The sequence below is a fragment of the Zosterops lateralis genome (assembly GCF_965231275.1).
Source record: "Zosterops lateralis genome assembly, chromosome: 20".
NCBI classification, from domain to species: domain Eukaryota; kingdom Metazoa; phylum Chordata; class Aves; order Passeriformes; family Zosteropidae; genus Zosterops; species Zosterops lateralis.
The window spans coordinates 7,864,379-7,877,333 of NC_139780.1; the positions used below are offsets into that span (position 1 = coordinate 7,864,379).

General features: G+C 48.3%; 1 protein-coding gene across 6 annotated transcripts in view; it reads right to left on the minus strand.

The window, feature by feature from the left end:
* The window catches only part of DAB2IP (DAB2 interacting protein), a 158,272-nt gene that overhangs the window by 47,829 nt on the left and 97,488 nt on the right, over positions 1 to 12,955 (minus strand). Inside the window, exon 1 of one of the 6 annotated variants that reach the window (XM_083875893.1) lies at positions 3,464 to 3,543. The exons of the other annotated variants lie outside the window; for them this stretch is intronic. The gene's annotated coding sequence lies outside the window, so the exon portion shown is untranslated. Of the gene's footprint in view, positions 1 to 3,463; positions 3,544 to 12,955 lie in introns of those variants that run through there. 6 annotated transcript variants of the gene reach the window in all.

Consider the following 12,955-nt stretch of genomic DNA (forward strand, 5'->3'; position numbering starts at 1 on the left):
AACCTGTCTTTACTGAGATGCCACTCATCTTTTCTGCAGGTTTTATTTAAAACAGAACACTGTTATTAGCAGCAGATTTTTCGAAACCTTTTTTGTGAGGTCCCATTCCTGCAAACATCCAATATCATTCTGTGCGATTAGTCTCGCTTCAGAGACACCACTTAACATTCAACCACAATTTGAGCCAAGGCATTTACAGGAGTCAAGGTTTGAATTTCAAATCTAAACTACAGAGGGGTACCAGGGGCAAATGACTTTGAGCCTGACAAACACAAATAGATGTTTTAGCATCTAAGCTACATTTTCCTGTGATTTGTCCTTCTGTCTAACAATACTGGCCTGTATAATGGCTTCAGTTTAATAGGGAAGAGCTGACTCTGGAGAGTGAATGATGTTCAACAAAATGATGTTCTTAAAAAGCCATATCCAAAGAATGCAAAATTTATAATCAGAATAAAGTTGGGAAAATATTTTTTTGCTACTGCTGAACTTCCCTTAAATAAAAAAGAAGAAAAGCTCGAAGCATTTTAGAGTTTGTTTGTGGTTTTTTATCCATAGCTGGCACCAGGATATAAAGCTAATTTCTTCCAATTGCTATCTGTGTTTTAGCCAGATAGATTTTAGTGTCTTCTAGGGATGGGTAAAAAGCACATCCTTCTCATGGGAACCTTATTTTCAGATTAAATGAGAGGTCCTTTTTCTATGGCTTTTTCTGGGAATGACCTATTTGTTTCCCCCGGAGCAGTGTGAGGCACAGCTCTGCACCAAACCCAGATCAGCCCCAGGGACCTTGTTGGGCCATCCTGACTCTCACCATTCCAGACTCCACGAGCAGGGATTAAACTTGGCAATACTGAGGTTCACTGCATCACTTCTCCAGCTCATTTTTTTAAGTGCAAGTATCATTACTGCATTCTCCATGCAATGCCAAAGGCTGCTACTTCCAGAGCTGATGTAAAAATTGTTATTAAAACTTACAAACTGTGAAAAAACTCTTAAAAAAAAAGTCCAAATCCTGGCACTGCCCTAAATTAAATTACAGCCAGGAGCTGCCAGGGGTACCTGGATAAGCACAGAGCCAGGCGTGCGTGCAGTCCTTATCCACAGCCCACACCTGCTGCTCCCTCCTGGAAGTTTCACTAATGAACACAGTGTACAGCCCAGAGGATTTCAGATAAGGGAAAGGTCAGGGTGAAGACTCAGGAGTGAAGAACAGATTGAGTGGGGTTCATAAATGAAAACCCCATTTTAAATCTAAAATTAATTTTTTCAATAAATTAGGGCAAGTGAGCTTTCCTCCAGCTCAGACAATGCAGCTTTCCCTGGATATGGACCACTGGCGGGAGGAGGAAGCACGTGTGCTCAGGAATCAATGCTAATACCCTCAAAAATTAATCTCTGAAAATTGCTTCAATGGAATAGAAACGATTTCATATAAATCTCTGTATAGCAAGAGCTGACAGAATATCACAGTGATACCTGGAGTAGGTATAGACTGAAAAAAAACAGGTTTTGTCTTTTCTTGCACAGGGTTGGTGTGGCTGCTCTGCCTTTGTGTGGCTCAGTTTCCCCTGCAGACATGGACAGGGGCGTGAGGGAGTCTGTGAGAGCTGCCAGGGTCTGCTCAGAGCCAGCTGGGGTTCCACAGGATGGATGTGGCTTCCCCAAGATGGAAACACTGCCTATTCCACTGAAAGGTGGCTTGGATTTCAGCCTGCAGCCAGGATTGCTCTCTCCAGGGAAGGGAGGCTGGGCACTTTCTGCAGCCACGGGGAGAGTGTTGCACTCAGGATGTGTCTGGGAATGCCAATGTCTGTGCACACTGGGCCTTCTGCTACCTGCAGGACGGAGCCAGCCACGGTGGCAACAAGCTTTGCAGATCTAAATCAGCTCTCAGAAGAACAGAGTGTCTCAGCCTGGCTGAATAATGCATTAATTAAAATAAGACAATGAGCAGCATGTCAGCTTTGCTGCTGACAGTTCACCTGGGAAGCTGCAGCCCCCGTGGCTCCACCTGAGCCCTGCCCTGCTGAGCTTGAGGGGCTCCTGTTGCTCCTGCCCCGAGCACCCAGCCCACAGCTCGGCACAAAGCCTGGGAAAGGACCCAGAGCCTGGCTGCCAGCAAAAGGAGGAGCTGCAAAGCCATTCCTGGAAATGCCAGACAGTCCAGACCCAGGAAATCAGCCTGACCAGAAACACTTTACCAGGGGACGTGGAGATTCCTGAATGACTTCTCCCCATGAATATCTCCACCCTCATCTTCTAAACAAGGGAGCCAGAGGAGAGCTTGACCTAAAGCTTCACCCTGTGGAAGGGAATGGAGGCAGGAGCAGGGGCAGGTGTGAGCCCCAGTTCAGGAGCTGTACAGTAGAAGCAACCTCCTTTTCTAACCAAGCTATTTTAAATCAATCTAGTTAGACAGATGCAAAGCACTGACACAGATGCACTGAAACTGGTTTGATCCTTGCCTGAACAGGATTAACTTGCCTCAGTTATTAACCAAATTAAACCCAGCTCATCATCATTGCAAAAATGACTGTATTTTACACTCACAGTTGTACAGAATTTTTGTAGACAGAACCTGGAAGGATTTTCCTTTGTGACAGATGTTCAGGGTCACCACAGAGCTCCCCACAACCCAGCCCAGCCTCAGTTAACTCCCTGAGGTAACCTGTGCCTGTCTCACCTGCAACTTTACTCCATTCTTAATGTGCAAACCTTCATTTTAGGCCATTAGCCTGTAGTGATCACAGGAAGAGTTAAAACTGCTCAGCCATACTAAGAGCTTGAGTTGATGTAAAGTAGATTCAGTTTAAACAAACAGAGTTGCACAGACACCTTCTTTTCTGCTGGGGTTCATTCCTTACTCACAGTCCTGGCTCTGCCTTTTCCACTCATCCCCACTGGCATTGCTTTGCAGCTCCCAGCTCTGCAGGGTTAAATCTGCAGAGCAGAGCCCCAAAATTCTTATTTTACTTTCTTCTGAGAAAATGCACAATGTTTGGATCTGGTTTAGATTTTGTTCTTGTATTTATTTTTCTCAAAACACCAATTTCCACAAATATTTTTTACTTCCTCTGATGGAATATAAAGCCATGGTCCAAGTGGGAAGAGCCAACAATCCCCTCTGCCCTGCTGCCCATCCGCTGAACTGCTGCTATGCCACTGCACTAAACCACTTTTTCTTATCCTGACAGATGCTAAGCTTAGGTCAAATCCCTGGGAATACGCAGGGCCAGCGTATGTTCTCATAAACAAAACTGCAATCTGCTCCTGAGCTGATGAGGCTGCCCTGGATTTACACCGTGCCTGGAACTGATGTACAGCTCCATGGTGGTGCCTGCACAGAACTCCCAGGTGCTGTGGGCAGCAAGGAAGCCAGAGAGGGGAGTAGGGGGTGCTGGCCTGGGTGGGCACAGCCCGGGAATGTCCCATCCCAGAGCCGGGGATGAGCGTGGCTTACCTCCCTCCGGTGACATGCTGCTCCTCCTGTCCCTGCCTGGATCCAGGACAGGGCCTGGCTGCTTGCTGCTTTTATCTACCATTCCAGGGCACCAAAACTGAAAGTATCAAGTGAGTTTCCAAATGAGCAACCATGCTCTAAACAGAGAAAAAGCAAAGTCCATCCTGGTCCGGACCAGTCCCAGCTGCTTCCTGCTCCATCACAAACAGCCTCTGATGTCACCATCTTGCACCAGCAGCATTAAAGCCTAAAGTGGTTTCATGAAACAACTGGAGCTGTTTGAAAAGGACATTCTGTGTGGCCCTGGATGGTACTGTCCTCTCCAGGAGAGCAGCCCCAGCCATCTCCTGATGTCCCTGTCACAGAGGGGGATGCAGAGCAGGATCAGCGACCACAGGCACAGCTGAATGCCAGGGATTTAATTGAAACAACTGAGGTGAAAGGGGAGCTCATTTCAGCAAGAGCTGTGCCACCTTCTCAGCCAGGAGCCCAGCCAGGAGCTCAGTCACTGCCCCAGACAGCTGCCCCCTGCCCGGGCTGCTGCCCAGGGGTCCATGGGGCTGTGCCCATGTAGAGGTGGGGGATACCTGCCCTGTGCCCATGCAGAGCCATGGGGTGCCCACCCTGTGCCCATGCAGAGGCGGGGGATACCCACCCTGTGTCCCTGCAGAGCTGTGAGGTGCCCACCCTGTGCCCATGCAGAGCCATGGGGTGCCCATCCTGTGCCCATGCAGAGGTGGGGGATACCCACCCTGTGCCCATGCAGAGGTGGTGGATACCTGCCCTGTGCCCATGCAGAGGTGGGGGATACCCACCCTGTGCCCATGCAGAGGTGGGGGATACCCACCCTGTGCCCATGCAGAGGTGGGGGATACCCACCCTGTGCCCCAGGCAGAGCCCACGCGGGGCTGCCGGGGTGGAATGGCCCCGGGACCTCACCCAGTGCCACTCCTGGAGCTCTCCTCACAAGCAGCAGTTCTGTCCCTCCCGCCCATTAGTCTCAAAGCAGGCACAAAGCTGCATTTCCTGTCAGCAGCCCCGGAGTCCCTGCTCTGCCCTGCTGTGTTTGCAGCTCCCTGACTCCATCCCCAGCCCAGGACAAGGCTGCCGGCTCCCAGTGCCAGCCCCGCAGAGCCACAGGCACGCCGGGGAATGGGATTCACTGCGGGGCTGTGCGTGCCCAGCCAGGGCTGCCTCTCCAACCTACAGCTCTTGCAAAATCCAGATGCACCAGCAGCTGCCACACAGAATATGGAGAATTTGGGAAAAGCTGCCAAGTGCCTTGTCTGTTAAGTGCCTACAACACTCACATCCACGTTACAAATGATGGGATAATAACTTAAGATTTTTCGCTTGTGGATTTTTTTTTTTAGCTTTGTTTTTCCTAAAGTGATTGGAGATGGAGGAATGTGTTAGCCCAGTGTCTGGGCAAAAATCAGTTTCAGTTCTGAGAGCTGCAAGGATGCAGCAGAGGACTGAATGTTATATCCAAGTCTGAATGTTGTGGTTTGGGAGAAGCCAATAAAAACCTCCCTGCATTAGGCTGATGTGCAGTTCCTGAGAACAGTCTTGGCCTGCCTTTGACATGTGGCTTCCCTTATGCCATCCCTTAAGCACTTTATTACTTTATACATTTAAGAAACAAAACAACTTTTTAATTCTTTTGCCTATAGAAGTGTGAAAGCAACTTCTTCCTAAATGCAGTGAGATCCCAAGTGGAGCCAGAAAGCCACTTGAATTGTGCACCATAAACACTTCCACAATGTGAATTAATAAGTTTCTCTGAGGATTGGGAAGTGTGCCACATGCAGCATTTCTGAGTCCACAGCCCTTTTATCTAAGTTGCTTTTTTCCTTTATCCTTGTCTCCCTCCATGACAGTTTGGAGATTTTTGGCATCCAAACTGCAGCCTGGCTTGTCAAGCTAAACATCAACTGAGCCTTTATATGTACGTGAGAAATGAGAATAGAGACAAAAATAGTTATTAACTCTGCTTTTAGAATACTGAACAAGCAAAATGGCTGTGTGCCAGTTAAAGGCAGGCTTTGGAGCAGTTCTGATCCACATCTGTTTAGCAGTGGCCAGCATGGATGGCCATGGGGGAGTTTCTGGGGCTGGATGGGAGAGTTTCCCCCTCTGCATGGTTCTGTCACCCTGATGGTGCTGTGTTGGGGCAGTGACCACATCAGCAGGTGCCAAGGGACAAGTTTTACATTGAAGACTTGGTGCTGCTGCACTGCCTGCACCCCAGAGGGAGAGGAGCTGCTCCTGGAGCACATCAGTGGGTTCAGCTCCTGCTGAGAGCGCTCCGGGCGCTGGGATGGCTCCGTGGTGCAGATCCAAGCATGGTGTGTGGGGACGGTGGGGACAGTCACCTCCCAATCCACCCTGTGACACTGGCAAGGGTCCTCTTGGAGCCCTCAACATTCCAAGGAGGAGCCAAGTCCATCCCTTGGCTCTCAGAGGGCCGGAGTGTCTGCAGGGTCTCTGCTTCCAGCACAGTGACATTCCTTCCCTCAATCACAGCCACACAAACTGTTTCTCAGAGATGCTCCCAGCTTGCTGCAAACATGAAAACAAGTTTGGAAAGACTGGGAACACTGGACTCCATTAAAAAGAGGCAATCCAGGCCAAGGCTGAGAGAACAGGAATGTGACCCAGCGGGACAGCCTTGGCTTGCAAATGGCTCATGGACAAAGCTCGCTCTCTCCCTTGCTTTTCACCATTGCCAAGCAGTGCCTCGCTCCCTTTATTCTGGCAAGTGTCTTCTGTAAAATGTACAAGAATTTCTCTCCATGGAGGGAATTTTAGAGGAGAAAATGGAAAACGGTGCTGGGTGACCAGCTGGAGTTCAGCAAGGTGCTGGAACAAAGTCCTGCAAGGCTGTTATGGATGGCACAACACCCAGGCCAGGACTGCAGGATGCTGCAATACCTGTGCCACACTTCAAATGGAATTTTAATTATAAATAGGGATAATAGACATGGCCCAGATCCTCACTCACTGCCTGGTGTCTTCCCCACACTTTGAAAACAAGCCAGTAAAATCAGAGATGTTCAGCTCCCCATTACAAGACTGCTAAAAACTCCAGCTCCTTCAGTAATTACTATAAAATACTTTCAGGCAGTTTTTAAAGGCATTAGTGAGATAAAATGAAGAAAAGAAATACTGCTGTTAAAGGTATTCCCCTTATCATCCAGCCACTTTATTTTAATGAGGTTTGTTTTACTTGTGCTATTTGCTTTGTCACACAGTGCAAGTCTCTGAGTATTTCTGGGTGAGATAAATGACTTTGGAGCAGGTGGGGCTGGCAGAGCTGTGGGCTGGTGGATGCCAGCCAGGCTGGGCATGCTGGAAAGGCTGTTGTCACTCATGGCCTGTGTCACAGTGGGCAAGCAAAGGCTCTGCTGCCATCCCAGCACAGCTCTGAGGGCTGCAGATCAGAGGGTTCAGAGGGAGCCTCACGCCGATCCCACGAGTGGGAGCACAGCTACAGGAGCTTTATTTATGGTGATATTAAATATGCAACAATCATTCCCCAACATCAGAGTAATAAACATCACTGCTCCATCTGATCTGGAATCAGCAAGCATGCTTCTCACATTCACAGGGAGAGACAAAATGCTGAATTATTTATGCTTTGACTATGAACAAATATAGAGAAAATAAGTGAGTTTGGTACAATGCAGCAGAGCAGATTCAGGGCAGATTATTGTACATCCTTCAATCAAAACAGAACTCTCTCATTACTCTAAACAATTGTTTCTCCTCCAAAAAAAGTGGGTTAAGGCAGTCTAATAAGGGATAAGCAGAATGATTTTGGGTAAGTTTTTTAGATCTGACTACCCAGGTACAGCCCCTCTCAATCACTGAATGTAAATTGGGACTCAGCACCAGGCACAGCAATTCCACAGGAAACCAGGGGCTGACTGACTTCCCAGGACATGGGAAAATCCATTTAGCTGGTAGGAGCAAACATATTCCCAACTGTGTTCTACAAACTCTTTCTAAACCTAAACAATTCGATGTGGTCACCAAGTACCAAAGCAGCAAACACAAAATTGGGCCATTCTGCCTCGTATTTGCACTTCTCATCAGGAGCCATACTGAGACAGGCTTCTGTGGGAAGCACAGGAGTTCTCTGAACGTGGAGTGTGTGGCTGTGCTGAGTCTCAGCCCTGCCACAGAAGGATTTTAAATGTCCCAGGAAGCTCTGTCATTAAATGAATGAAAGGAGGATACTCCAGAGCTGCACAGACACCTTCCTACTTTCCATATAAATGCAGGATCACTATTACACCTTCCACTGCCCTGAGACCTGCAGCCAGAATTAGCTGATGTTTGCTGTGCCCTGCTGACATTTCAAGCTTGGCAGGAATAAAAATCCACAGCAAAAGTGGTGCAACTGCAGGAGGAATGACAAGAATTCTGGGACAGGAATGCCCTCAGAGCCTGATTTTCAGCAGCCACATCAAGCCCTTTGCTACCCACATGTGTGTGCATGTGATAGGGAAGGGGATGAGATGGGAAAGAGGGGATGAGAGCTGTCCTTCAATTTCTCAACAGTTTCTTAACTTAAATCCTTCATTCTGAGCATAAGTACTAAATCAGGCTCAAGGAAGGAAAAACTTAATTAATCAGAGGTAGCCAAGTTCAAAGTGCGCCTGGGGTCGGCTTTATTACTCTCCTTCACTTTGGAGGTACAGGGTTTATGGATAATCTCTGTCTGCTGCAGAATGACAACTATGTGGTGCCGAGTATTATTTCCTGGCAGTAACTAAATTTGAAGGTCTCCTTTCCTTCCACTCATCCTTTTAAAGTTTAATATTGTCACTGAAATATAACCGAGGGCCATATATAGCACAAGGGTTTAAAATACCCTGCCCAGCCTGGTGACACCTGCTGCCAGCTCCACTCGTACCTTGCAGACACCCCTCACCAAGGCTTTTGATCCCAGTGAAACTGGGAATTACTGGAGATGAGAAAGGGGCTGTGTGGTGCCCTGAGGTAACAACCCTCTGTCATCTGCTTACTGAGCACCTCCACATTCACAACTCTGTGCTCAGCCCAGGGAACTGTATCATCATAAAAAACACTTGGTTATCTCCATAACAAACATGCCATAGATAGAATCGGAATTTAACCAATGCCAACAGCCATCCATTACCTGATCAAACACCAGCAGTGATAACACCATCAAAAGCAGAATCAGGTGTTTGTGGAGCACCCCCTTGGCAGAACCAGTCTGCAGAGCTGCCCCCACACTCTGCACCAGCCCAGGGACTCAGGGATCTGATTCCTTCCACTGAGCTGCCCCCCGAGCAGCCAGACATTTCCCCTGGGTATGGAACAGCCCCAGTTCTGTGTTTGGAGCGGGGGCCACAGGGGTTCTGTGCCCAGCAGCCCATTCCCCCAGTAGGGAAGGAGGATTCTCCCACAACACACTCAGAACTGGTTTTTTCCTTATTCCCAACCAGCTGGCAGCAGGCTGGGGGAGTTCCTTCTTCAGACCTGGATATGTTTGGTTATGGATCATCATGTTCACACTGGACAGAGACCCTGTTCCCGTCAGCCCCACCAGGAGCAGAGGGATGGAAGGAGCTGGCTGGGCCCTGCCAGGGCTGGGCAGGTGCAGGAGCTTCCCAGGGGCTCCCTCAGTGCCCTGAGGTGGGATCTGTGCCAGAGACCAGCAACTTCCAGGGAAGCATTTGTTGAACCTGGGATGGGGAGTTCTACCCCATGCCTAAATAGTAAAGCCAGCATTTCGTTCCTTCATCTCCACACGAAGTATCTCATTTCAATTTAATTTCACAGTTGTAATGGATTTTTCAAAAATATTCAAGAACATATTTACTTTCCAACATCTTATTTCCTTTCACATTTGAAAAAACTTTCTATCTAATCCCTCAAGTCATCCTACAGTCTGAATAATTTCAGGTTTTTAATCAATAGCTGTCAGACTTGTCAAATTACTTTAGGGACCACAAAGCAATTTTTAAACATTCATAAACCCTCGTAGAACAGTTAAGTGCACTGAATTTTAAAAGAAAGAGGAACTGAATAACACTGATCAAATAGGATTATATTCTGGCAAATTATAAATTAGTTTTTTTATGAATCTTCTCACAGCTACTTATCTAGTGTCAGGCTTCTTCTGGTGCAGGAAGAAGTGACTGTTCACCTCTAGAGAAAGAAGGCTTTTCTCTCCTGCCTCCAAGCCTCCTTAGCAGGAGCAGGGTGCAACGCCTTTTCTGCTGTCCTTTTGAAAAGCAACATCATTACCCCGCCAGCTCCCCGGGGGTTCTCTCCATCATCCTGCTGCCTGGGCCAGAGATGGCCAAGCTGCTGCTCCCAAGCTCTGCAAATGCATCTTTTGGCTCCTGGCATCCTTCCCAACACAGTCTTTGCTTCCCAGTGTGCTCCTGGCACGTGCATCTGTCTGACACGTCAGTCTAGAAACGAGGGTCGCCAAAAGTTCTCGATTTATTGGACATCTGTACCAAACCACAGCTTGAACCTTTTATGGGGCTGATTTTGCACATTGCACTGGGACAAATTCTGAGGTGCTGTGGGAGCCTGTGCTGCTGTTGCTTGTTCTGTGTTTGTTCTGGGAGGAGAGATCAGGAACATCTAAAGAAGTCAAACATGTTTCCCCAGAAATGACTTTACACACCACAGTCCCACGTCACCACTGCAGCATCTTTCTTAAATTTGAGGGATGTGGCCTGAATAGGGAGGAAAAAAGGGAGCTTCATAGCTACCCTGAGAATGCTGGAAGCCTTCCAGGAAAAAGTGCAGCTCAGATCAAAGAGGAGCTGAAGGATGGTGAGAAGAAAGGAACGTTTGGTGAGGAGAAAGGAACGTTTGGCTGGCCACAAGCAAATGAACAAGCCCAAACCCTCCATCCTCCTCCCTCCAAGCTGAAGTGACTCCTCTGCTGCCTCAGAACCTCCCCAGACACACCTGCCCTGTGCCTGTCCCCTGTGCTGTCCCTCCTGGCAGCACCCCTGTTTCAATGGGAAGGGCTGGGCACCAGCCAGGAGCCCCGTGTGAGGCACTGGATGCTCCAGGAAAGCAGGAACATTCCTGTCCCTTGGCTGCTGGGCACAGGTGGGGCAGGACAGGGTTCTCCTGGAGAAGAGCTCTGCACAGGAGGGGTCACTGCTCAGGTAGGGCTGAGGGAGCAGGACACAGGCAGGACTGAGGGATGCTGAGGTGCTGGGATTCACACTCTGCTGCTGCTTTATGTCCAGGGAGGAGAGAGACAGGAAGCAGGGCCCAGGCCCCTCTGGAATGCTTTACCTTTTCTGTGCCTTGTTTCAGCACTGTCTGTCTCTCTGCCCTTTCCCAGTGCTCCTCACACACAGATTTGTGGCTGGTCAGCTCTGTCAGCCCCTGCTCCCAGCCCCTGCTGCCAAGTGAGCGTTAAACACACGCCCCAGCTCCCTGCATCTGCTGGAGATGTCCTTTGCCAGAGATGTGCAATGTGTCTGCACAGCCCCTGCACACCAAACAATGGCTGCTTTTACCCTCTGCGCTGGTTTCTGGTTTCCAGAAGGACTCTTGCTGTTGCCATCCCCATCAGCTCAGCATTGACAGCAGTGGGGAGCCCCATCCTGCTGCAGCTGCTGCCGCCTGCCCAGGCACAACTGCCCTGGAGCTGGAGATCAGCAACCACAGATTTTTGATATCCAGCTGACCTAGTTTTGACAGCGGTTCTATGTCTAAACCATTGCTCTGGGAGCTTGTCCTGGCTTTGGGAAGCCTTGTTCATGAAGCCCAGGTGGTCAACATCTGCCCCAGCTGCTTCCTCAGCCTTCAGCCAGGGCTGGGGCTCATTAACACCAACAGCTCCGAGGAGCTGGGAAAGGGCACTGCAGGAACTGCTTGTGAGTTCAACTCAGCCAGAAATGTGGGATGTCTGACTAGTTCACAGTTGCTCTCTTTTGTAGTTCAAGTTGAAGATGCAAAATTTTTTCTCAATGAGAAAATCTCAGCAAGTTCTGAGGTTTCTTGCGGCTTGCTTTGCTTTTCTTAGCGAGGTGCTTAGTGGGTTTGTCAAGCTTGACATCACAGACATCAAAAATATGATGTTCTCATTCAGTTTTCTCTATATTTAGATTGTTTTCCTGTATTTAGCTGATTGCCTAGTGAAGCACAAACCCAAACCTCAGAGCACTGTGATCAACAATTTGATCTCAAGATCTAAAAAAACAGTAAATAATAATTCTAAATAAACAGGAGCAAGACACTGAGCAGATGAGTTCAGTAAATAATGGAGAAAACTTTTCTTTTCAGCTGAAGTGATTGGTGCCCCTGAATTACACTTGATAAGGATACAAGGATGTCATTACTTTGTGCTAATAATAATAACAATAATAAATCAAAATACCTTTTATTATGAGATACCCTGAATCAGAGATTTGTTAAAGAACATTTAATTTCAGGCCTATTTCATTAAATGCTGTGCCTTGGTCTGCATGGACTGGGAACTGGGAACGACTCAGGAACTGGCTGGAATGGTTCAGATCCTACATGTGGAGGGGTGGGAGCTGATCCAAGGTGGGTGGGAAGAGAAAAATGATCAAACAGAAAAGCTTGGATGTCTCTGAATACATCGGGTTTCTCTTAAGCCAGGCTGTATCTTCTCTTTCCAGAACATCTCCCTCACACCTGCCAATGCGTTTTTTTAACTTTTAAAATAGTTGGTGCCGCTTCCAAAATGTGTCTGCAACACTTCCAAAAGTGATAGTTTCCCTAATAAGAAAAATAAAGCCCTTCCTGAGCGAATGCTGTCATTAATAACCCTTTCTGGTCCTGCTGGCCTCCTGTTATCCCCAGGAGCCATTCCATGGGTACCTGCTGGCCCGAGGCTCTCGGAGCCCAGCCGTGGGACTGGCACTAAATGGACTCCCCACCCAGCTGGGCTGCTGGGAGCACTGGTGGTAATGGACAGAAACACCCCCTGCTCTCAGATCCCTGAGTGCTTTTCACAGCTGAGTAACTCCAGCCACCAGCCAGGCCACAGCTGTGTCAGGAGGGAAAAGGAAAACGCCGTGCGCAGCCTGAAAGTTTCGTGTTTGTCATTGTCTATAACAGAGATCTGAACAGAGATCAACTGCCAATATAGAAATATTAACACCCATTTTTAAACTCTGCTGAAATGCTCAAAGCTGCAGGAAGATTTCTAGGCAGAAAAGTGGAGGAAATGCCACATAAAGTCAGGCAAAGTATGTGAACAGTGAGAACTCCTGTGCTCCACTTCATTCCTCTCACTAAAACAATAAACCTGCTTTAGGAATACACTTCCATAGAAATACTGGGAGATCTGGCCTTGATACACAGGTTTATAATTACCCCCAAATTTAGAGTCTACGTGAGCAAAGAGGTCCCTGGGGTGCTTGATGGGGGAATAATTCTGTTTAAGGCCTGGATTGATGGTGTGGTGCAGCTGTGTGAGGGGGCTCAGGGATCCAAGAGTTTGGTCCCAAA